The 23,376-nt window shown below is 54.1% G+C and overlaps 3 non-coding genes across 3 annotated transcripts; all 3 read left to right on the top strand.

Moving 5' to 3' along the window:
• The first annotated feature begins 2,682 nt into the window (after positions 1-2,682).
• Positions 2,683-2,755, top strand: TRNAF-GAA (transfer RNA phenylalanine (anticodon GAA)). The gene has a single exon. It is a non-coding gene; the product is annotated as a tRNA-Phe (tRNA).
• Positions 2,756-10,720: 7,965 nt separating this feature from the next.
• Positions 10,721-10,835, top strand: LOC127056099 (U5 spliceosomal RNA). The gene has a single exon (XR_007775741.1). It is a non-coding gene; the product is annotated as a U5 spliceosomal RNA (small nuclear RNA).
• A 964-nt stretch (positions 10,836-11,799) lies between these two features.
• Positions 11,800-11,998, top strand: LOC127056084 (U2 spliceosomal RNA). The gene has a single exon (XR_007775727.1). It is a non-coding gene; the product is annotated as a U2 spliceosomal RNA (small nuclear RNA).
• Positions 11,999-23,376: the final 11,378 nt, after the last annotated feature.

Raw genomic sequence — 23,376 nt, 5'->3', positions numbered from 1 at the left:
TACTAAAACTTAGTGTGTGTGTGTGGGGGGGGTGTTGGTTGGCTAATTCCCAGCACCAATAGAAGGGGGAAGGATCAATGGGAAATCAGGACCCTGAGACTGACAGTCCCCAGGGACAATGGGGAGAGGCCAAAGCTCCAAGTTAGCTGCACTGACAGGCCAGGCAGTGTAATGAGAGAGTCACCAGGCCAGGGGGTCCCATCCTCCATGTGAGCTGGAACTGCCTGGGCGAGAGTGGGGCAGAGCTAAGGAGAGAGCAGGAGCCCGAGAAGAGCCGGGGAGCAGAGCTGTGCAGGTGTAGTGCCAGAAACTGCTGCATGTAGGAATTTGCAACCTGTAGCAGTTACTGATACCTGAAGTTGTTCTTATTTGCTGACTTGTCCTAACTGGCTAAAACTTGACAGTGGTTTCTCTATTAAAGGCCAGTCCCTGGCCCCTTGGTCCAGACATCCTCCTTCATGTCAGGCTAGGGTGACCAGATGTCAAAGATGAAATATCGGGATGCGGGGGGCGGAGCAAAAAAATAAGCCGGAGGGCCCCGCCGCCGCCAAGCGGCAGTGGCACAGCCCCATCTCCAACCAACTCTCGGCTCCAACCCCCGCTACACCCCCAGCTCCTCCATCCCCTCACTCCTGGGCCCAGACTGGGCTCCGAGCTCTGTAGCCGAGCCATGATCCGGGCCCCTCCTGCAGCTCCCGGGCAAGGGGTGAACCAGGCAGCTCCCGGCAAGAACGTGTCCACCCCACTTGTGTCTCCGCCCCCTGCCCACCTGGGCCCTGCCTGCTCCATGCTGCCCCCAGCCCCACTGCGCTGCCCCGCAGGCTGCAGGGATGGAGCTGCTTCCGCGCTGCACTCCCAGCCATGGCCATGGGCCGTGTGCAAACCTGGGAGGGAGGAAGAATGCCGCATGCTTGGGGAAGAGGCAGGGCCAGGGTGAGGATTTGGGGAGGGATCCAATGGGGGAATGAGGGGGCGGAGTTGGGGGGGGGCAAGTATCCCTCCAGACTATGCCTGTGTGCTGGAGAAGAGGACAAAGTTATTTGTTTGTCCAGGGTCCCAACCAAACATCAGTCTGGACGTGGGACAAACAAGCAAATATCAGGACAGTCCCGATAAAATCGGGACGTCTGGTCACCCTACATCAGGCTTCAAGTTGAGAATCATTTCCCATTCCCGCTTTGTGGGAGGGGAGACTTTTAAACGCGCTCTCTGTGCGACTGCACATGGCTAAGCAAAGAGAAAAAACCCAAATCCCCCCTGTGCTTTGGGAGCCAGGTTTGTGGTGGGAATTCTGTAGTTCAGACGACTTCAAGCCTGGGCATTGGGATTCTTTACCAGTTTCTCTGGCATTGGGGCAGTTTGTCACTCTCAGCTGTGATGGCTGAGTGGTTAATATGTGGGAGTTAAAATCTAATAGAGTTTCCCTCTGTGGGTCTGAATCCTGCTCACAGTGAAGCCTGTGTTTTAGCCAGTCTCTCACCTGGGCAACCCCCTGAGACACTCTCAATTCTCTCCCGACCTCAAGTAAATCCTGTTCTGCTCCTTTCATAGAGATCCCGGGGGCACCATCTCACACTGTGTCCCTGAGGGGTCAGGCAAACAATCTGCACCTGAAGCCTCTGCCACTCACCTGGTGCCCCATAGATCAGCTATAGCCCTAGTTCTGCTCCTCTCTCTAGAGTACGAAGGAAGCCAAGTCAGCGACCCCATGGGAGCTATGGGGCTGCAGAACCAACAGATAAAAAATAGGTGCTCAGCGCCCACTGGCAGCCAGCTCCTCCACACACACACTACAGGCCTTGCTGACAAGCTCCTCCTCTTCCCTTTCAGTGCCTCCCACTTGCCAGTGATCAGCTGTTCAGTGGGGTGCAAGAGGCATTGGGTGGGGAGGGGAAGGACCAGGGACGGGAAGAGGTGGGGGTGGGAGAGGAATGGGGCAGGAAGGTGCAGGAAGGGAAGAGATGATATGGGATGGGGTGGGGACTTGGGGGAAGGGGTGGAGTGGGGGCAGGGCCTGAGGAGGAAAGGGGGGGATTTGTCCCAGACCCCTCTAGGGCCGGCCCTGAAGGGAAGCATTGACTATCACAGTGACAATACAACTGATCAGCATTGCAGAGGAGGCTGAGGGAGATCCACACTCATCAGGTCTCTTATCTCCCCCACGGTGAGCCAGACACTGCTCTCTCCTGGCTCTCACTCTAGCAGCAGGACGCCAAGGAAACATTTCCCCACAGGAAGTTCATTGAGTGCCCCTGTGGTGCTGGGGGGTTTGGTGCTTCTGCTGGCTCTCGGGCTGGCAGGGGGGTTGATGTCTGCACAGACTCTCAGCTGCCAGGCCGGAGGGGGCACTTGGGACCTTACCAGACTGGCTCAGTGAAGATGGGGGGTTGACAGACCAATACAGATGCTCTCCAGAGCACGGAGCAGCATCCACCTATGCAGCCAGGCAATGAGCATTTCCCACAGCCTGGAGCCGAGGGGGAGGTGGCAGCTGCTGTTCCAGCTCCTGTGGGACAGGCCCTGTCAGCCAACAGACACTTCTTACTCACCACAGCTAACGGTGCCAGGTTGCTCCAGTGTGGGTGTGGAGCAGCCTTTTGTTTTCCTGTCCTTTTTGTCTGCAACTGCTGACAAAAACATCCCAGACAGAGAAGCAACAGGCCAAAATGTTCGCATGCAATTGCCAAAGTAGCTCAGTTGGGAGAGCATTAGACTGAAGATCTAAAGGTCCCTGGTTCAATCCCAGGCTTTGGCAGGCCCTGTCATCCCTCTTTGTGCAGGGGTGGCTTGTTTTCTGGGAGCACACCAGTGCCTGCACCCAAGGTGAGTTCCTGAGCTTGGGCTCTGCAATAGGAAAACATAAAACAGGCTTCTGCCTCTAGTTGGCCCACCTAAACTTTAATAATGAGAACTGTCTTTCCCAACATGGTAGGAAGAAAGTGAGGCAGAGTAGTCCTCAGGAATGGTGCCAGAGGGCTGCTGGGCAGTGACAGGCAGGGATTGGGGATGGAAGCTCCTCTGTGCAGCTCAGCAAGGGCAGTACCAGGGAAGGGGCATCTGTAAAAGTGACCCAGCACACCTCTCCTCCTCTGGGCATCTAGAGCAGAGGTAGCTGGTGCTTACGGCTCCAAGTGAAGGCTTAAAAGCCACAGAGCAACTGAGGTCAGGGCTAGAGGAGAGCAAGACCATGCCTATGTGTGGCCTTCAGACAGGCACAAAAACACCCAGCCAGGCTGCTCCCTGCCATGCCAAACACCCACTGAAGGTCACCAGCACACGGGGCAGCTGCTGATGCTCTGTGGATAACATCACAAGTGGGTAGGAAAGCAGGGCCAGCGCCCATGGTGGGGCCTCTGACTGCTCCCAATCAGGGTGCTCACTTTTGCAGTGGGGCAGGAGATTTTACCCCAAGAGGCTTTTCCTGAACTGGCAAGAAGTAGAGAAACACCCAGGCTCTGAAGACCGTATGTAGCAAGCATCCTCCAGCACAGGGACAGGCGCACACGCTAGCCCGGGGAGCCGTCCATTTTCTTTGGCAAACCAGGAAGGGCAAAGGCTAGACTGGAAGCACCTGGGTCTCATGTCCCAGCCTTTGTGATACCCATCTCCCAACTCCTTCCCAGGGCTCTAGCTGAAGCCAGAGGATTGGCCTGAGCAGCCAAGAAGAGGTTCCAGCCCTGAAGGGAGCAGAACTTTCAGCACAATGGTAGAACTGCAGAAACACAACCACCAAGGGACTCAAGCCCTCAATCTTCTGATCCACACTCAGACACCTTATCCATTAGGCCACATGGTAACACCAAAAGAAACCCCTGCAAGCCCTTCTTTGGAAAAGTCGGACATTGTGTTTCTCAGGTCATTTACTGAGGGGGGCCAAGACTCTCTGGGCACAAGAAGTCGAGTTCCCAGCAACACGTGAGAATTCTATGGAGCCAGGTGCAGGGCTTTGGCAGGGAGGCTCAGGCATGGGGGGATTGGGGTGCAGCGGATGGACCAGCTGTCTAGGTGTGGAGATTTAGTCACACTGAGGCACAGGAGGGAGGAGGAGAAGGAATCCTTCTGATAGGCAGTGGATGTGCAGAAAAAGAGGAGAGGTTCCTGGGACTTTTTTTGCCTCTCTTTTGCCTACCTGCTAGCTCTTGGGGTGAACGGTGAAAATGGTCTCAACTAACTCAGTTGGTAGAACATCAGGCTCTTAATCTGAAGATCCAGCGTTTAAGCCCCTGTCTAGGCACTCAGCTTTTAAGTGGCCTTGTGTGCCAGGAGCCAAATGATTCCTGGTGCTGTCCCCCAGCCACATGCAGATTCCCAGAATCCATGGCCATTTCCTGAAAAGGTTCCTATCCTCAGGAATCAGGAGAGAGGCCACATCCAGAGGAGCAGGCCTAGAACAAGCAGTCTCTGGCTGGCAGGAAGTGCTGTGGGGCCAGGTGCTGAGAAAGCTCAGAGGGAGACCAGCAGAGATGAAGGGAAGAGAGATAGAGAAGCAATGAGTACAGAGGGCAAGTGTACAGGGGGTTCAGGTCCGGCTATTGTGGGGAACTTCCCTGGTTTATACATGACCCTGGTGTAATTGGCCAGAGAAAGGATCTGAGTCCCCACCCCGTTACCCAGAGGGCTGTCTGACCCCAAGGATGCTCTTTCTACTCTCACGTGTGGCAGAGTCCTCGTAACCCCAACAAGGCTGGGCCCAGGAATCCTGGGGAGCTTGACCCCCAGTCTTGTCGTGCTCACTTGAAAAGGGCTACAGTGTCCCCACTCTGGGGTACTCTCTCCACTCTGGGCACTTCCCTGACCCACTCATCATTGCATTTCATTGCTTCAAGCAAATACAATTTATTACACAGCAATTAATGTAAAACATAAGGAAAGATTAAAGGAAAACACATCACCCTGTTCTGTGGTGCAGGGAGAGCACAACCAGCATCTCTGGAGTGTCAGGGCAGGTCACAGTCTTTCCCTCACCTGTCCCAGGCCTCCTTCCCAGGTCCTGGCTGTGTGCAGGGACACCATGGGCCGGACACTTGCTCTGGCAGTGGCCACATGCTCTAGGTGACAGGACCCTTGTTCCCAGTGTCAGCCCCCATGTAGGGGATATGATCCCCCCACCCCCGAAGGTCTGGCCTGCAAGGCCTCTTGATTCGTAGCATCTCCTTGTGCTGGGCCTTCTTCCCAGGGTCCCTCTCACTCTCCCAAGCTGCTCACTGAACCCACCTCCAGCCCCAGTGCTGCTGTGGCTCTGCCTCCATCTCCCTGGGCTGCTCCTCTGGCCTCTCTGGCTCCGCTTGCTGCAGCTCTTCTCCCAGCACAGATCTGCTCTCTGGGCAGCTTCTGTGGCTCATGCTGCTCCAGCTCAGTTCCTAGCATGGATCTGCTCTGGTTCTCCCTGGCTGGCGCAGCTCTTCTCCCCGCCTCTTCTCGGGCTCCTGCTTTCTCCTTAGCTGGGTCCCACTCTGGCCCAGGTAGTTCCAGCTCACACAGATGATGGGATCCCCTGCCCTGGTGACTTCCTCATTACACTGCCTGCCCTGTCAGTCGAGCTAACTTTGGAGCTTTGGCCTCTCCCCATTGCTCCTGGGGACTGTCAGTCTTAAGGTCCTGATTTCCTATTGATCCTTCCCTCTTCTATTGGTACTGGGAACTAGCCAACCAAAAACCCATTGAGCTTTAGTAAGGGGCCAACAGTCCCTTACATGAGCTGGCCCCGTGAGGGTCACCGATGTGCACAGACAGCAGCACAAGCTGGTACCATGGTGTACCGGGCAGCACTCAGGACTCTGAATCCTGCAATCTGAATTCAAATCTCAGTGGGACCTTGTGGCAAACCCCTGGAGCTCACAGTGCTCAAATTCCCTGTTTCCAGCTGGGTAAGAGCAAATCTTTCTTCTCCTGCTGGGTGACTTGCCCTCTAGAGCCCAGTTGTGAAGGCCACAATGGGTTGGGGCTCTAGAACTTACTACCCTGGTTGCTGATACCTGCAGTCCTGTGGTTTGACCAGCTGCTTGGGGTTTTCACAACTTCTCCTGATGCCCACAAGTTTGGCCATTTTGCTTGCAGCCACATGTTGCCTCTTGTCCACATGGCGCTTGAAGGAACGAGTGCCAGGGCCAGGCTTGATAGTCAGGGCTAGGCAGGACGGTGGAAGAGTCTCAGGCTGGAGCCCAGCACACTTTTCCTACTCTGGACACCTAAAGCAGAGGCGGCTGGTGCTGACAGCTCCAAGGAAAGGCTTAAAAGCTAGAGAGCAACTGAGGGAGGGGCAAGAGGAGGGGAGGACCATGCTTATGTGTGGCCAGCAGACAGCCACAAAGAAACCCGGTCAGCCTGCTTCCTGGCATGCCAAACACCCACTGAAGACGTGCTTAATACACTCAGTGATCAGGAGGAAAACCTGTCAAAATGTGTGTGTGAGGAGAACTTGCTTGGCTTGGAAGGGAGTGAGAAAAAAGAGCGAGTGAAAAAAATAACCAGGGAGAGAGCGAGAGCAAAAAGAACATGGAAGGCAGAGAAAGAAATAAAGGGAGAGAAAAAAATAGAAAAAGAAGGAAAGAAAGGAAGAGCATGAAAGGTAGAGGGGGAAAAAGAAAGCAAGAACATACAAGCAAGAGAAGGAAAGGAATGAAAAAGAACGAATGAACCACAAGTGCTAGTTGAAGGTGGAATGTGAGAGTCAGAGAAAGGACAGACTGACCCGTTAAGCAAGGTTGCACCCCAGATTCTCCATGTTGGGGGCACAGGCCCCCTATTTTTATCTTGGGCCTGCTTGGGGGGACCATGCATAGGTGCCTATTGGCACCCCCATGCTCCGTGGAGGGGGGCAAGGCCCCCCATACCCTCAGGACCACTGAAAGCGGGTTCAGGCCCGGTGAAAATATTTTTCAGGCCCCCCAGCAAGGTGGACTAGCTAAACAGGGCAATGAAGCCAGGGAAACTAGGCCTTGGGCCCTCTTCTGGACCACCGGGCCCCAGTAATTTGTACCGGCTTTCCCCTTGCATGGTAATGCTGATGCACTCAGGCACTGCCACGCCTTTTTGGTATTGTGACTATTTACCTGTACAACAGCAGCACCTACAGAGAGCGGGGCAGAGTCAAACCCTTGTTGGGCCAGGCGCTGCCCAGACACAGCGAGAGATAGGGCATGCCCCAGAGAGTTTAAAGGCTCCATACCCAAAAAGTGGGAGGAGAAACAGAGGCCCAGGGTCACACAGCAGCACTGAGAGTAGAACCCAGGAGTCCTGGCTCCTCTTGCTCTAACCACTAGACCCCATTCTGCTCCCAGAGATGGGGCTAGATGTAGGGATTGATCCTGGCTGGCAAACCACCAGATAATTAATCCCTGCGACCCCCCGTTACCCCCGTGACCATAAGAATGGGCAAGTACAGCACAACATGCCTGAGTAGAATGAAAAACATAGCACGTCACGCGTGCATGCAGCGGGTGAGAGGCAGGGGGGAAGGAAAGGTCCTCCGCCAATAAGAAACAAGTAAACAAGGCTGTAAATTATGCTGACAATGTAATCAGAAGGAATAAAAGGGCTGCCACGCCGGCTGACGGGGCGCCTTCCTGAGCAAACAAGCTGTCTGTGTCTGGTTCCTTCCCGCAGCTAGAACCCAGGAGTCCTGGCTCCCCAAAAGCAGGGGGAGTGGGGTCTAGTGGTTAGAGGAAGGGAGGCTGGGAGCCAGGACTCCTAGGTTCCATTTCCAGTGCTGGGATCAGGCACCAGCGCTCCAAGCATGTGCTTGGGGCAGCACTTTCCAAGGGGTGGCACTCCAGCCCCTGCCTCCCCTTTTTTTGGAGGGGGGGGGCGCACAAAAAGCCAGGAGCCAGCCCTCAACCAAGATGGTCCCTGTCAGCTGAGGCTTTCAGGCTGAGCTGGAACTGACACTGCAATTCTGGCTTCAGTAGCAAGATGGCGCTCACGGCAGCCTGAGGTGCACAGGCTGGACAGCAGTTCAGGCTGCCCTGCCGCTGGAGAGCCGGAGCGTCATCCCCTGCAGGGCAGCTCCAGGCACCAGCAAAGCAAGCACCTGCTTGGGGCAGCCCATTTGTAAGGGCAGCATGGGAGCTGAGAACCATTAGGGGGCTCTGGGAGCTGTAGTTCCTTGGTTAGCTCCCTGCCTATAGAGCCCTCCTTGGAGCAGGGAAAGAACTATATTTCCCAGCATTCCCCTGGCCACTACCAACTGGAAAAGAAGGAGGGGGCCTCATGCGGCAGCGTGCTGTGAGTGGAGAGTTGCACTGTGAATGGTAGGAAGACCATATTTTAACATTCCAAAAACCAGGACACTCCAGGGGGAGGGAAGTCCCACCCTGCCACCATCCACTGCCTCCGACTGCCCCCCCCCAGAAACCCCAACCCATCCAATCCCCCTGCTCCCTGTCCCCGGATCACCCCCTCCTGGGAGCCTTGCCCCAACTGCCCACCAGGACCCCACCCCCTATCTAAGCGCCACTGGTCCTTGTCCCCTGATTGCCCCCTCCCAGGACCCCTGCCCCTAACTGCCCCCCAGGAACCCCACCCCTATCTAAGCACCACTGGTCCTTGTCCCCTGATTGCCCCCTCCCGGGACCCCTGCCCCTAACTGCCCCTTGGAACCCCACCCCCTATCTAAGCCTCCCTTCTCCTTGTCCCCAACAGCCCCCTCCTGAGACCTTCCTAACTTCCCCCCCCCAGGACCCCACCCCCTACCTGTCCCCTAACAAACCTCTGGGACTCCCATGCCTATCTAACCGCTGCCTGTCCCCTGACTGCCCCACCAAAGCTCTGAACCATCTAACCCCCCTTTCTCCCTGCCCCTGACTGCCCCCCGGAACCTCTGCCCCATCCAACACCCCCTGCTCCTTAACTGCCCCCCTGGAACCCCATACCACTTCTCCAACACCCCAGCCCGCTTACTGTGCCACTCAGACCAGCTTGTCTGGCTCCGTGCAGCTCCAGACACGCTGCCGCATACATGCTGCCATTCTCCCCCGCAGAGCCCACAGCCCCCCCGACACACACACACCCAGCACCTGCCTTCCAGATTTGAACACCTCAAAAATCAGAAGTGCTCAAGCTCAGTTTGGGCAGCTGGTACTTCATTTCTCCCAAATCAAATATACTGATCCACTGTAACTTGCTGTAGAAAAAGTAGGATAAAATTGAGCAAGAAATGCTTCCCACTGGTTATTAGGACTGGAATTGCTATTTTCAACAGCCATTGCCTTTTTTTGTTTGTTTGTTTGTTTAAAAGGAAGACAGTGATATTGCATTGGGAAATTCCCCATAGAAAGAAAGAGTGGAACAAAAGAATAATAAAGGCATCTCAACTTTTCCTCATTTATGGAGGACAGTCTTATAATATCCATCCAGATATCTTCCAATCACACAAGCTGAAAATTGTTCCACTTTACTGCACTTCTATAACCATGTGGGAACCAATCCTGTCTGTGTTTTTGCACATCCAAAATTCCTGCTGAATGACCTGCCCTGGGAGCGAATTACCAGTGATCCAGGGCTGCGGCGGAAGGAGGGTGCAGGTGGAGATGGGGGAGAGCCTAGGGCTGGGGTGGCAGGAAGTTGGGGGGGCACTGCTGGGGAGGAGCCCAGGGCTGGGGCAGCAGCGGGGTGGGGGGAGGGCACTGGTGGAGGGGAAAGTGGGAAGCCCAGCGCTGGGGCAGCAGGGGTGCATGTGTGGGGGAAAGCCCAGGCCTGGGGCAGCAGGCAGGTGCGGGGTGGGGGGACCCTAGGGCTGGGATGGGGGGCAGACTTTTTTTGCTTGGGGAAGCAAAAAACCTAGAGCCGACCCTGACCCCTTGATTAGGGGGCTGGAAGACATGACTTATGAGGAGAGGCTGAGGGAACTGGGATTGTTTAGTCTGCAGAAGAGAAAAATGAAGGGGGATTTGATCGCTGCTTTCAACTACCTGAAAGGGGGTTCCAAAGAGGATGGATCTAGACTATTCTCAGTGGTAACAGATGACAGAACAAGGAGCAATGGTCCCAAGTTCGGTGGGGAAGTTTAGGTTGGATATTAGGGAAACTCTTTTTCACCGAGGAGGGTGGTGAAGCATTGGAATGGGTTCGCTAGGGAGGTGCTGGAATCTCCTTCTTTAGAGGTTTTTAAGGTCTGGTTTGACAAAACCCTGGCTGGGATGATTTAGTTGGGGATTGGGTTGGACTAGATGACCTCCTGAGCTACTTTGCAGCAGAGGCAGACGAAGCAGCAGGTGCAGTGCAGGGTCGCACCCCGGCCGGCAGATAGAATCTCATGTCCGAGATCCTGGCTCCTGTTCCTTTGCAAAGTGTGTGCTTTTGCTCCGGATCTGAGCTGTGGGCCAAGTGCTTCTGGCTTCTCGTCCGGGCTCCATCCTCCATGCGCCTGGCCATCAGCGGGACTGTCTCAGGAGAGCAGCTTCCCCACCCCTGCTGCATCCCAATCTCCGCCCAGCTGGGGAAGGAGCAGAGGCAGCCTGGAGAAAAGACTCCTTTGAGCGCCGGAGACGGCCGGAGCATCTTATTTGCATACTCACAGTGCACTGCGCGCAGCGAAGCGAGTCCCTGGTCAGGGGGCTAGTTTTACTCCCTGTGTCTCTGGTTCCCATGATCCAACTCAGGCTGTCAATCGGTTCAATTCCATTTCCTCTAAAAGCTAGCACTTTAGCGGGCTGTGAGAGTAGTCACCCTGACTTGTGGTAGCATACGCGTTTGTCCCGGCAGAAACTCTGCTTTTTTTTTTTTTTTCTTTTCTTTTCAGTTCATATAAATCTTTTGCCTTTTACTACAGATTTCTGTGGAGAGGAGCATTTATGAGTTTGTATTCAATTTTTTTGAGGCTTTGTTTTGGCAAGGCTATTCCCTATTGTGAAAAAAACAGAAGGATACTATCTCAACTGGTGTCAGTAGCTCAAGCTTTTCTATTAGTGTATGAAAACAACTGAGAGCTCTGAAAATGACTGTGTGGGTTTTTTTGTCTTTGAGCTCATTGTGTTAGTGAGATGGCTTCCTAGCTAGCAGGGGACTGTTTTGTGATGTGTATTCTGCTGGCTCTTTGGTTTCATAAGTTTTTGGTTATCACAGTTGAAGAGCAGCAAAGAATTGCGTTGTTGTTTGTGTTAACGTTTGATCTGTCCTAAGAGTGTATGGTTTGGAGTCATTTGTAACTCTTGGGTTAGTTATTGTCAACAGCTTATTTTTGGGTCCCTAAGTTGAAAGGCTGCTCTTGCAGATTTCAGTTTGTCATTGTTGGAAGGTCAGTTAAAGAGCTGCTTTCTTAATCTAGTCCATGAGGGTTCTTACGCCGCCCTCCTTAATATACCTTCCAGAAGGTGATTGCATGGTTTCCCTCGTCTCCCCACAGAAGAGAAATTGTCCATCCCTTTCCTGTTGGGAAAACAGCAGTGTTTTCAAAGGTTTTGCTCAGATGAGGGATAGTTCATAGGAGCAGAAGAGGAGGAAGGTTGTGGCCCTTTGAGTCAGATTCCTACCTAGCGTTTAAGGCCAAAAGGAACCAGCCAATCACCTCAGAGGGACTAAGGGGCACCAATGCCCCAAATAGCGAGGAACTGCTTTGATGCAATTGACTGTATGTTTGAGATAGTTGTGTGGGAAGGAGCAGAAAAGAGCATCGGGGCTGCGGAATAGCGTTTGCATAGGCTTTCTTTTCCCTGGTTTGCTGTAAAAGTTAACAGTGAGAGATTGGTAGTCACAGGTCAGTGGGTGGGTTTATGGAAATTAGGAGTCTAGAGGGGAAACCAGTGAGAGGAAGGCATCTGCAAGACTTGCCTGTCTTTGAACAGAATTGTGTGTTAAGGGTTCATTGCTTTTTGGCTCCCTGGAGCTAAGATCAAAACATAGTGTCTGTTCTTCTCAGTACAATCTGTGATATGTCTTTGATGTGAGAACTGTATATTAGCTTGATTTTTGAAAGGAGAGGATTAGTTAGAACAGGAGCTTGCTTTGTCTACCCCATGCATGGATCTGGTATTGCAGTGCCTCCAGGAAGGGTATATCTCCTTTAGGGGAGAACCTTCTGGTTAGAAAAACAGAAAAGAGTTAAACCGTGATGATCTTTCTTTCAAGCAGATTTTTTTGAAATAGCAGAAAAATCTGGTGTCTTTAGTGTTTTTGTTTCTTTATGATAAACACAAAACACTTATGCTTTCTTGGAAGTGTTTTGTGAGTTTGCAGATATGAGAGGTTCTTCTTTGTCTTGCTAGAGAATTATTTAAGAGGCTGGACTCCTTTCTGCTGTGAGTCTTTTCAACAGTATGAGGGACAATGCTTTCCAGACTCTTGGTCTGTTGGGGAGATGGTTGTTTTTTTGTTTTTGTTTTTCTTGGGGTGGGGGCTTGGTAATATTTGAGATTACGTGTACATCAACAACTGCATGAGTTACACAGACTTCTCCCTACCCAACCGACGTTCTATGTATCTTGGGTCGTAAGATCGAGACAAGGCACTAGGTTTCGTGCTGCACCAGGCACACAGGGGCCCCAATCCTGATTTTTTCCCCCCAAACCGACTGTAATCTAAATGCTAAATAATAACCCTTAACTTCTCATTATTGCCACCCTCACTACTGGAAAATCCCCAAAATCACAACAGTGACTTACAAATCATGAGAATTCTTTGTTTAAAAAATGTAATGTGGGTTCTCTATCTTTCCCTTCCGGTTTTCTGAACCAGGCAAGCTAGAAACTTACCTTTCTAGTGCAGCAAGAGCCCCAGAGAGCAGGAGACCCCAGCACCTGGGGCTGGCAGACAGGTGGGTTCCTCACGGTTGTGTATTCCACACTTTGATCTCACCCACCAAGCATCAAGTGTGATCTCCTCAGGCACTAGAACAGCCTTAACATGGAGTCACAGACAGTCCCCTTGGGCACCCTGACTCTAGCTTGCCACCCAGGTGTAGTAGAAGCTGCTGTAACACGCAAACTCTGTATGTCCTTTAGGGCTAACCCTAGCCAAACAGCCGGGATCCCTTGCTTATGCTTACAAGGCGTGCCGTCTCCCTGAAGTCCAAGCAGCATCGGGGGTGTGGACAACAGTTTCTTCCTGACAGAGATTTTTATTCCATTCCCCCAGAGCTCAAGCTGATGGGGGCAGGTGTTTGTGCAGGTCTCTGCCTCCTCATGGATGTGTGGGGGGGAGCAATCAACCAGGTCTTTTGTCCACGGATGATCCACAGTGGCCTGTCTGATGTCTGAGTCAGGACCGTCTCTTGTTGGAAAGGAGATGACACATCGTCTGATAAACTAGCGTTTCACACTTGGTAATGCTTCTCTCCTGACTGGTGGCGGGGTGGCAGCAAGGGGGTTTACAGCTTTAGTGCCAACGCTTATATATCACCTTACAACATGGGCTACGGCTATTATAGGTGAGAAGAATGCATGCAGCAACTCATGAGCTAGTCATAAACTCTAAACACATTTTTATGAATCTAATGCCTGTTTTAACAACAGTAACAAACAGGTGAGCAAGACCAGATTCCAGCCATGCATTTGTAACTTTTCAGTAAGGCCTAGGGGCCTTGGCGTGAGCTGGCAACTGGTCTGCCAGTGTCAGAAGAGGATCTTCCCTCTCTTATCCCCAGGTGTCTGTACTGGGAGCAGTACTGTTCAACTTACTCATAAATGATCTGGGGAAAGGGGTAAACAGTGAGGTGGCAAAATTTGCAGATGATACAAAATTGCTCAAGATAGTTAAGTCCCAGGCAGACTGCGAAGAGCCACAAAGAGATCTGACAAAACTGGGTGACGGGACAACCAAATGGCAGATGAACTTTGGTGCTGTTAAGTGCAAAGTAATGCACATTGGAAAACATAATCCCAACTATCCGTATAAAATGATGGGGTCTAAATTAGCTGTTACCACTCAAGAAAGAGATCTGGGAGTCGTTGTGGATAGTTCTCTGATAACATCCACTCAATGTGCAGTGGAGTTTTGGGAATCATTAAGAAAGGGATAGGTAAGAAGATAGAAACTATAATATTGCCTCAATATTAATCCATGGTACGCCCACATCTTGAATACTGAGTGCTGATGCAGTCGCCCCAATCTCAAAAAAGATCTATTGGAATGGGAAAGATTCCGAAAAGGACAACAAAGATGATGAGGGATATGGACCAGCTTCCGTCTAAGAAGAGATTCATAAGATTTGGACTTTTCATCTTGGAAAAGAGACGACTAAAGGGGGATACGACGGAGGTCTATAAAACCATGACCGGTGTGGAGAAAGTAAATAAGGAAGAGTTATTTACTCCTTCTATTAACACATGAACTAGGGGGTCACCCAATGAAATTAATAGGCAGCAGGTTTAAAACAAACAGAAGGAAGTATTTCTTCACGCACCACACAGTCAATCTGTGGAACTCTTTGCCAGAGGATGTAGAGTAAGTAAATAAGAAAGAAAAAAAAGCTGTGGCTCTTCGGCGGCAGCTCAACCACACTGCTTCTTCTGCGGCAGTTCAGCGGTGAGTCCTCCCTCCCTTTCTCTTTGGTAGACATTTGGCAGCAGCTCAAGGAGTAAGACAGGGAATGGGGGACCTGCCGCTGAATTTCCGCTAAAGACCCAGACATGCTGCCCCGATACCAGACGGGCCGCCCCTTTGAATTGGCTGCTCCAGGCACCTGCTTGCCACGCTGGTGCCTGGAGCCAGCCCTGCTCCCGTGACAAGTAGGGGCTGGTGCAGAGCATGGCAGGGCAGGGAGATGACATCTCCTCTAATAGCGGGGCCCTTTCACATCAAGGGCAGCACCGCCCCGCAGTAGCACAGAGCCACCTACTCCTCCTGCTTTCTCCTGACACCAGCACCACCCTTCCCGGCACCGCCTCATGGCAGCATCTGCTTCCAGACTCGCACCAGAAATGGGAAGTCTGGGCCGGGCCTGGCAGCAGCTGTCAGAAAATGGAAGCAGGAGACATGACCACTCCTGTTGTCCTGTGGGGTCCGTCCTGGCTGGTGGGAGATGGAGGCAGTGGATACTACCACTGCCATGGTGCTGTAGGGTTTTCAGGTGGGGTGCCCCCCCCGGGTTGGGCTCCAGGGGAGGTTTGGCATCTTAAGGGACTGTGGGGGGAGGCCTTGGAGGAGGTTTGAAGACCAACAGTGAAGGGGAAGTTGGACACTGGCCAGGATACCAGAGAGACAAGGCAGGTGAGGAGATACCTGTTACTGGACCAGCTTTGGAGTCACACACGGTCTTCTTCATGCAGGGGAAAGGTGGTCAGAGCATCACAGTTCAATAGCAGGTGGAGCGCTCTGTCCCGAACACCAGACTTTCCCCTATTTCCTGGAACAGGGGGGCTGTCCCCACTGTCCTGTAAACAGCCCCACCATGTAACCCAGAGGTGGCTGCATCTCACTCTTGGCTGCATCACCTCCTAACCACGTCTCTCTCCCCATTCGGGTGACCCTGCAGCACTCTGCAAACATCCACAAGATCATAGGGCACTTTGAGCACTGGGCAGGCAGGGGCCAGGCGCCCAGCCCTCCCTCCAGAGAATGGGACTCAGCTCTCCCTACTTTTTACATGGATTAAAAAGGGGCAAAGGAGGGCAAATCAGAGGAGTGGGTGGCCAGGGTCTGAGCAGGGGGTGGAAATTGACTGGTCGGGGGGTCAAGCAGCTGGAGGCAGAGTTAGGAGAGGGACTGAAGGCAAAGTCAGGGAGGGGGGAAGGAACCGGAGTTAAGCCCGGAGGGAGGCGCTGCCAGAGGGTTAAACCCTGGCACAGGCAGGGGCAGAGGGGTAACAGTTATCCCAGTGGGCTGAGACTCCAGTGTTTGCAAACATGGGTGGGGGGGCAGAGGGCTTTTTTATTTCTCCTCCCATAGGCAGCACCTCTCAGCATGGGCTTACCAGGGCTGGGCTCTTAAAGGCACAGGCATCCCACTGCCTAGACACTGCAGCTCCTCTCTGATGTAACCTACTCAGGTGCTGCAGTAGGAGACAATTCAGTGAAACTGGGCATTCCCTATATGCCTCCCCAATCGGGGGGCTGTGCACCCCCTTCCCCGAATTTCCCCAACACCCCCTCCCTCAGTGGTCAGGTAGTTACATGCAGCGCTGCCAATGTTGTCATTGCTTGCAAATTTGAATGGAAATTGAAACGTTAACACACACTTTAAAAGCAAATACAACGTATAAAAACTACTTGTACCTGAGAAAGTAAAATAGGTTTGGAAAGTCTGGACAAAGCCGGGTTTCCTCACCCAGCTGTTGTGTTTGCTGACAATGTGGGTGCATTGGCTTCAGCAGTGTTGGCCAACCTTAGAATTTCAAATGATGATTTGTAAGCGAGGTGTGAATGAGCTCTCCCCTGACAGCTACTGATAACCAGGGTTGGGAGGAGGCTTTGGGACCAGACTGTATTTACATGAACTCACCTACTCTGCTGAGGTATCCAGCGGACAGAGCTGGGCTGCCTCTGCTCTAGGTGCATGGAGGAGGGAAGGTGTGTGGGGCTCCTGCCTGGGTCTCTTCCTCCCTCCTGCCAATCCCTGACTATTAATCCCAGCCCTGGCACTCCTTTCTTCAAGTGCCATGTGGGCCAGAGGAAAAGTGTGGTAGGAAGCACAAGGGCCAAGCCTGTGAATATCAAGTGCAGGAGCAAGAATCCCAACTATCAGGGTAGCAAGTTCTAGAGCCCTAACCCATTGTGGCCATCCCAGCCAAAGACCTGGCTCTAGGAGGTGTGACTCACCCAGCAGGAGGGGAAAGATTCACTCTTACACAGCTGGAGACAGGGAAGTTGAGCTCTGGGGCTTTACCATAAGCATCGGTAGCAAGTTTGTAGAAATTTTGGTTGTGCCCAGAACCCGCCCCCCAACCTCCACACCCACCTGCCTAATGCTCTGTGAGGGGATTTAGGGGGGAGATCTGGGCTTCAGATCCTGGGCTGGGGATTAGGGTGCAGGAGAGGTGCAAGGTTCAGGCTTTAGGATGGAGTTTGGGTGCTGGGTGCAGGCTCTGGCAGGGTTGTAGGAAGGGGTGAGAGGTGCAGGCTCTGGGGGTGGGAAGGAGTGCACCCTCTGGGAGGGAGCATAGGGCTGAGGATGAGGGATTCATGATGCAGGAGGGGGCTCAGGACTGGGGCAGAGTATCAGGGTTCAGAGGGAGCTCAGGGTTGAGGGTGTTGGAGAGGCTCAGGGCACCCTGCAGTAGGACTCTGGGGCAGCAGTTCTGCCCAGAATCTCTCTACTCCAGCAGCAGGAGCAGGCAGGAGATAGGCCCATGCTGCTTTTTGTCAGGCAGGGGGAGGGGTGCCAGGCAGGGGCCAGGGCCCAGGGGAAGAGACCCAACTCCAAATATTACTGGAGCAGGGCCCCCAGCCCTGAATATTCCTGGAGCCCTAGCACCACACATGTATATTACCTGCTGTCTATGACCACAAGCCAACACAAGATCCCACTGAGATTTGAACTCAGATTACAGGATTCAGAGTTCTAAATGCTGCCCATTACACCATGGGACCAGCTTGTGCTGCCTTCTCTGCACATTGGTGACCCTCATGGGGCTGGCTTGTGTAAGAGGGCTCTTGGCCCTTTACTAAAACTTAGTGTGTGTGGGAGGGGGTAGGTTGGCTAGTTCCCAGCACCAATAGAAGGGGGAAGGATCAATGGGAAATCAGAACCCTGAGACTGACAGTCCCCAGGGACAATGGAGAGAGGCCAAAGCTCCAAGTTAGCCACACTGACAGGCCAGGCAGTGTAATGAGAGAGTCACCAGGCCAGGGGGTCCCATCCTCCATGTGAGCTGGAACTGCCTGGGCGAGAGTGGGGCAGAGCTAAGGAGAGAGCAGGAGCCCGAGAAGAGCCGGGGAGCAGATCTGTGCAGGTGTAGTGCCAGAAACTGCTGCATGTAGGAATTTGCAACCTGTAGCAGTTACTGATACCTGAGGTTGTTCTTATTTTCTGACTTGTCCTAATTGGCTAAAACTTGACAGTGGTTTCTTTAGCAAAGGCCAGTCCCTGGCCCCTTGGTCCAGACATCCTTCTTCATATCAGGCTAGGGTGACCAGATGTCAAGATGAAATATTGGGATATGGGGGGCGGAGCAAAAAAAAAATAAGCCGGAGGGCCCCCCCTGCCGCCAAGCGGAAGTGGCACAACCCCATCTCCAACCAATTCTCGGCTCCAACCCCCGCTACACCCCGAGCTCTCCCATCGTCTCACTCCTGGGCTCAGCTTGGGCTCTGAGCTCTGCAGCCGAGCCATGATCCAGGCCCCTCCTGCAGCTCCCGGCCAAGGGGTGAATCAGGCAGCTCCTGGCAGGAGTGTGTCCACCCCACTTGTGTCTCCACCCCCCGCCCACCTGGGCCCTGGCTGCTCCGTGTTGCCCCCAGCCCCACTACGCTGCCCTGCAGGCTGCAGGGCTGGAACAGCTTCCGCGCTGCGCTCCTGGCCATGGCCATGGCCTGTGTGCAAACCTGGGAGGGAGGGGCGCTGCCTTCCCTCTGCAGGTCTGCAAGGGGAATGTGAAGTGGCCGTTCCTGCAGGGGTGGGGCGCTGGGGGCCCTCCCAACTCTGTAGTGGGAGTGGGGAGCAGCTGTTCCTGCGGGGCAGGGGTACTGGGTTCCCTCCTCAGCTATGCCAGGGAACTGGGGAGCGGCTGTTCCTGCGGGGGCGGGGAACTGCCTTCCCTCGCCACCTCTGCCAGGAGATTGGGGAGCGGCTGTTCCAACGGGGGTGGGGCCCTGCCTTCCCTCCCCAGGTCTGCTAGGGGAATTGGGAGCAGCCGTTCCTGCGGGAGTAAGGCGCTGCCATCCCTCCCTAGCTCTGCCAGAGGACTGGGCAGCGGCAGTATTAGCAGGGGCAGGGCGCTTGGTTGTCTCCCCGGCTCTGCGAGGGGACTGGAGAGCGGCCGTTCCTGGGCGCGTGGGGCGCTAGGTTCCTTCCTAGCTCTGCGACGGGAGTGGGGAGCAGCCGTTCCTGTGGGGTTGGGGCGCTGGGTTCCCTTCCCAGCTCTGCCAGGTAACTGGGGAGAGGCCATTCCTGCACGGGTGGGGTACTGTGTTCTCTCCCCAGCTCTGCGAGGTGACAGGGGAGCGGCCGTTCCTGCAGGGGCAGGGTGCTACCTCCCCTCCCCAGCTCTGAGAGGGGACTGGGACACAGTCTTTCCTGCGGGGGCGGGGCGCTAGGTACCCTTCCCAGCTCCGCCAGGGGACTGAGGAGTGGCCGTTCGTGGGGGCGCGGGGCTTCCCTCCCCAGCTCTGGGAGGGGAGCAGGGAGTGGCGGTTCGAGCGGGGGAGGGGTGTTGCCTTCCCTCCCCAGCTCTGGCAGGGGCCTGGGGAGTGGCGGTTCCAGCAAGGGCGGGGCGCTAGCTTCCCTCCCCAGCTTTGGATGGGGATTGGGGAGTAGCCGTTCAAGTGAGGACGGGGCACTGGCCTCCCTCCCCAGCCCTGGGAGAGGCGTGGGGTGTGGCCGCTCGAGCGGGGGCAGGGCGCTGGCTTCCCTCCCAAGGTGTGGGAGGGGCCTAGGGAGTGGCGTTCGAGTGGGGGCAGGCAGCGAGCTCCTTGCTTTAGTCACAGCCTCAGAGCCAGCATGAGCCCCCTCTCCGGTGTGCAGGGGTGGTGGGGAGCATCTCTCCCTCCCACTCAGCCCCAGGGGGCTGGTTACAGGTAGGCAGGTATCCTGAGCCCAGCAGCCCCTTCCCCCTGCCAGCCACGTCATTTGCATTTTCACAGATCATTTCCGTCTTATCCAATTGATTCCCTGGATTTGAATTCAAATCCTCGGCCGTTACAGGAGCAGGGCCTGGATCCTGTCCCAAAGAGACACAGTCACCCCCCAACAGGGCCTCCAGGACAATATCTTGGAGAACCCCAACAACCAGCCAGCCAGAGCCCTCCTGGGTCTGCACACGGATCCAGGCCATATGCAGGATGGGGGGCTTCACCCTGGGGACCTTCACCCAGGTCCCACAGCCCCTCAGCATCTGCGGCTGCACCACCACAGTTCTCTCTGTCCCAGCATCTTGCCACCCCATGCATGTTTCCCCACTGACCCTTGGGCAGCCCCCTATGTCTCTCTGCTCCACCATCCCAGTCCATGCTGGTGCTGGTTCTCCTGCAACTTTTCCTCAGGCTCTTGCTCTCACGATCCTCTTGCACTCTCAGGCTCTGCTCCCATCCCATATGTCTTCGATCCCCTGATGGGGAACCCGATCGTGAAAACCATCATCTGTTTGGAGACCAGACTCTCGGGGATGTCTGGCTGCTGCTCCAGCTGCTCCCAGATACTTTTGTAGCCCCATCTGGGTCAGGAATCTGCTCCTCAGACGTGTCCTTCTCTTCCCACTCATGATTAACTGTGCCTTGGTGAACTTCCCCGTGCGTAACCCTTTTTGTACACAGGATCACAATGTCCTTCTCAAGGAGATGGTGATAGGCCATCACTTCACCATTCCCAAGTGGCTCTGGACTGACAGGCCTGTGTGCTCTTGGCTCCCCCATGGTTTCCAGGAAGAACCCCTGGTGTGGCAGCCCCTTCTCGTGGTCACCACCTCTTTGCCAGGGTCGAGCTGCCATCCCCAGGGGAACCTGCTACTGCAAAAATCCTCTCTCCAAGGGCAAGCGGCAAGCTCCTCCGCCCCTGAGACTGCTGGCTGCAGTCCTCAGGGGGACCCTGTTACTCCAGCAGTCCTTCTCGCTGGTCACACACTCCCAGAGGTTAACCGCTCCCTGAAACCGTCCCTCTCTGAGCCTTCAGCACGCCTGGTCCTCTTTATCCCCCCTTTGTTTTACTGCTTCCCAGTCACTTACTGTAAGGAGCGCCATTCACGGGGTGCAGTACATCCGACCTCTGCCACCAGTTGTCACGGAGACCATGGGCGATGCTCTGGAACTGCTCCCCACAAAACCAGTCAGGACTTTGAGGAGCCTCCTCTCCCTTGGAGCAGAAGTTTTTAGGGCAAGAGGCTCACAAGTCTTTACCTCCTGGGTCTCTCCTTGGAGCATTCAGCATCCTCTGACCCTCCGTGCGCTTCCCACAGCGAGTCCGCCCAGGCAGGGTCCATTCTGGCGGGGTATCAAGGTTTTTTCCCCACTTTGAAATTTAACGTCCAAAAAGTGGGGATCTGCATGATCACTTTTAATCTTTATTACCAGCTTAAATTTGGTATGCTGCCACCAGCCAAAAATATAGTGTTTGGCACACTTCCTGTTCCCCCAAAGCCTTCCCTGGGGAATCCAAGACTCAAACCCCTTGGATCTGAACACAAGGAGAAATTAGCCTTCCCTCCCCTCTTTTTCCCCCGAGACTTTCCCCTCCCTGGGTTACCCTGAGAGGCTACACTGATTCAAACTCCTTGGATCTTAAAACAAAGAGGAATTAACCTCCCCCCCCGTCCTTTACACCCCACCAATCTCTGGTGCGTTCGGACCCAATCCCCTTGGGTCTTAAAAGAAGGAAAAAAATCAATCAGGTTCTTAAAATAGAAAGCTTTTAATTAAAGAAAGAAAAGGTAAAAATTATCTCTTTAAAATCAGGGTGGAAAATGTTTTACAGGGTATTCAGATTTATATAGCCTAGAGGGACCTCCCCGCCTCGCTTAGCCTGAGATTCAAAGTTACAGCAAACAGAGGTAAAAATCCTTCCAGCAAAAGACACATTTACAAGTAAAGAAAACAAACATAAGATTGATCCACGTTTCCTGGCTATACCTACTACTTTGAAACATGAAAGACTGATTCAGAAAGATTGGAGAAAACCTGGTTGCACGTCTGGTCCCTCTTAGCCCCAAGAGCGAACAAAGAACAAAACAAACAGCACAACAAAGACTTCCCTCCACCAAGATTTGATAGTATCTTCTCCACAGATTGGTCCTCTGGTCAGGTGTCAGCCAGGTTCACTGAGCTTCTTAACCCTTTACAGGTAAAAGAGACATTAACCCTTAACCGTCTGTTTATGACAGGAGGGAAGCCAGCGCTCCCCCCCCCACCGCCGCTGGAACCACCACTCCCCAGGCCCATCCCAGAGCTGGGAACAGAAGTCCGTGCCGTGCCCCCGCTGGAACTGCCCCTCCCCTGTATCCTCCCAGTGTTGGATCGGGAACCCAGCGCCCCTCCCCCTCTCGAACGGCCACTCCCCTGTCCCCTCCCAGAGCTGGTGAGGGAATACAGCACCCCACCCCCGCTGGAACGGCCACTCCCGAGTCCCCGGTTACAGCTAAGGAGGGAAGGGAGCGCCCCACCCCCGCAGGAACGGCCGCTACCCAGTACCCTTACAGAGCTGGGGAGGGAACCCAGAGCACAGACTCCGCAGGAAAGACCACTCCCCAGTCTCCTCGCAGAGCTGGTGAGAGAACACAGCCCCCCGCCCCTGCAGGAATGGCCACTTCCCAGTCCCCTGGCAGAGCTGGGGAGGGAAGAAAGTGCCCCACGCCCACATGAACGTCCGCTCCACAGTGGCCTTGCAGATCTGTGGAGGGAAGGCAGCGCCCCTCCCCTGCTGGAATGGCAGCTCCCCAGTCCCCTCACAGAACCTGGGAGGGAAGGCAGCATCGGGCCACCCCAGGAATGGCCGCTCCCTAGTCGCTTCACAGAGCTGGGAAGGGAACCCATCGCCCTGCCCCCGCAGGATCATCCGCTGCCCAGACCCCTCGCTGAGCTGGGAAGGGATACCAGCGCCCCGCCCCCACTGGAATGAACGCTCCCCAGTCCCCTTGCAGAGCTGGGGAGGGCAGGCAGCGCCCCGCCCCCGCAAGAACGGCCGCTCCCCAGTCCCCTCGCAGAGCTGGGGAGGGAAGGCAGTGCCCTGCCCCCGTTTGAACGTCCACTCCTGTCAAAGTTAGACTCAGGACTCACAGGGTATGGCTACACTTGAAATTTCAAAGTGCTGCCACGTGTGGTCGGAGCTCTCCCAGCGCTGCACGTAAACCACATCCTCTACGGATGTAGCTTGCAGCACTGGAAGCGGCGCTCCCAGCGCTGCGGCTCTGATTACACTGAGGCTTTACAGTGCTGTATCTTGCAGCACTCAGACGGGTGTTTTTTCATACCCCTGAGAGCGAAAGTTGCAGCGCTGTAAAGTGCCAGTGTAGCCAAGGCCACAGTTTGTCAGACCACTCTGTTTTATTAGCACAGCTCTCTGCTAATAACATCCAGATAATGTGAGCACCATGCAAGACATAAGCTATCTTATTTATACAGATAAAAGAGCGAGAATTAGACAAAGGGACAAAGAAAGCAAAACAGTAAAATTCACCTGGGGCACAGCATGCATATCCTACTTCCTTACTAACTGTTATCCATCTAAGGCTAATACTTCACCAGTTGCCCTTAAACGGTGCAATTGTTCTATGTTACTGTCTGTATTCCTGACACCTGGATTGCAGCATTCCAACAGTTTTGCTTAAAGGTACAGACAGCATTTCTTTAATCCTTCCTATTT

The sequence above is a fragment of the Gopherus flavomarginatus genome, chromosome 7 (assembly GCF_025201925.1).
Source record: "Gopherus flavomarginatus isolate rGopFla2 chromosome 7, rGopFla2.mat.asm, whole genome shotgun sequence".
Classification (NCBI taxonomy): Eukaryota; Metazoa; Chordata; order Testudines; family Testudinidae; genus Gopherus; species Gopherus flavomarginatus.
Note: the sequence above shows the minus strand (reverse complement) of the source record. Positions and strands in the feature narration are given on the sequence as shown.